Source organism: Triticum urartu, chromosome 2 (assembly GCF_003073215.2).
Source record: "Triticum urartu cultivar G1812 chromosome 2, Tu2.1, whole genome shotgun sequence".
NCBI classification, from domain to species: domain Eukaryota; kingdom Viridiplantae; phylum Streptophyta; class Magnoliopsida; order Poales; family Poaceae; genus Triticum; species Triticum urartu.
In genome coordinates, this window is record NC_053023.1 from 555,597,807 (window position 1) to 555,599,796 (window position 1,990).

A 1,990-nucleotide genomic window follows, 5' to 3' on the forward strand; every position below is an offset into this window, starting at 1 on the left:
TCCATCACCGGTGCATCGCCTCGGTTAATCTCCAACGCCGCCCCTACAGCTCCCCAATTCCGGCCGACCTCGGTATCGTCGAGCTCCCTTCCCCATCGGGCTGGGCCTCATCATCCCGCATGCAGCCTCGCCGTGGCCAAGAGCAATGCCAAGCCACTGAATCCCCACGTGACGCTAACTCCATCTTAGTCACAGTCGCGCGAGGCCCGGCTAGACAGCAGCCCACATGGCGTTAGTGTTCGCACCAGGAACACACATGTTGCGGTTGTAGAATCTTCCTAGGGTGAACTCCTCCGGCCGTTCAACTCTGCATCTGCGCGTCGTTCAGTTTGAGGAGCTCGACGAGTACGATTTATCAAAGGAGAAACCCCAGTCTCGCTTTAATTCCAGTGAATTTAGATCATTTCTACTGCTTCTACTGATGCGCTCCGCTCAATTCTTCCTTCTGCCGAAAGTGTAGTTGTGTGTGGATTTTGTTTGGTGTCATGGGATCGAATGGGGAAAGATAAAGGACACATGGGTGGTGAGGAGATAGACTAGAAGATGTGGTGTAGAAAAGAAAGAACGTGTGCACCAATAAGTCTTGCTTTTTGCATGTGTGATTACGTGTTGTTCTTTCTGTAGTTCTTATCCGCACAGGGGATGCTCGGCCAAGGGAGAAACCGAGCGGCGCCTGAGCTCCAACTCCATGGCCATGCTCTGCCACTGCAATCACTATTTTAGTTGACCTTCTCAGGAGGTCGCCTCGACCTTCGTCAATGACAGAAATCTTCAAGGACTGAGATTCACCAAGCCTGAGATTAATTTTTCACTGCCTTTTTTAACCCGCTTGACTACCAACTACGGATTTTAGCAAGCAAAAAATGGATGTTGTGAGAGAGGCTCATGGTGTATTTACATGTGCAAATACACACAAAAAATATTGTTTTGTGAATTAAAATAATTCTTTCAATCCATTACAAATTTGGAACAAAAATGCTCTACACTAAATTTTTTTTCCTATTCAACAACTTTTCAAAGGTGTATACATATTTTTATTCTAAAACAAAATGGTGCATGTTGTTTGAAACAAAATCTTAACCATTATGTTTTAGAAATTCATGGTTTAGATATAAATGCGAAGCTCACGTGTACTATACTGAAGAAATTCATTAATGGAAAAAAGGACCGTCTTGGCCATTTCATTGACAACAAAAAATGCCTAAAAATGTCGTGACAAAAAAACAAATATTAGAAAATGGAAAAAACTATAATTTTGTTTTGTAAAAATTTAGAGCGGGTCGATGTCTATAAAAACTCATATTTTTTCCATTACTAAAGCGAAACAAAGAAAAGTCCAAAGTGATAACTTCCGGAAGTTCACGTAGTACATGGTGTGTGTTTCGTATGAGAAAAATGCAATAATAACGCAAATTCTAAAAGTTTTGTTGCTAGAAGTTTAAGTGCTCGGCCCGGAAAACTCCAAAAATTCTTCTAAAAGAGGTTCACCATGTGTTTAGATGTCCAAAAACAGATACAAAATATGTTGTTTTGGGTGTTTTAAAATAATTCTCTCAAACCAGAGAGAAGTTCAAAGTGATAACAACCGGAAGTTCACGTACTGCATGGTGTGTGTTTCGTATGGAAAAAATACAATAAAAAGGTAAAAAAATGTTGCTAGAAGTTCAAGTGCTCGGCTTGGGGAAAATCATAAATTCGTGAGAGAGAGGTTCGCAATGTATTCAAAAACTTTCCAAATGGTATATCTTATGTTCTATTCCAAAGGGTATATCACACGCTCTATTCCGAAAAGCGGTTAAAACAAATTGGTGTATGTTGTTTAGAATTTATATTGCAGGACGTCCGACCTTCAATTACATATTTTAAAAATGGCAAAAAATGGCGTCCGACCTTCAATTGCGTGTAATTCGACGTACACACAAAAATGTGACAGAAGTTCATAGTGAAAACAACGAGAAGTCCAAGTACTGCAAGGAATGCATTTTCAGTT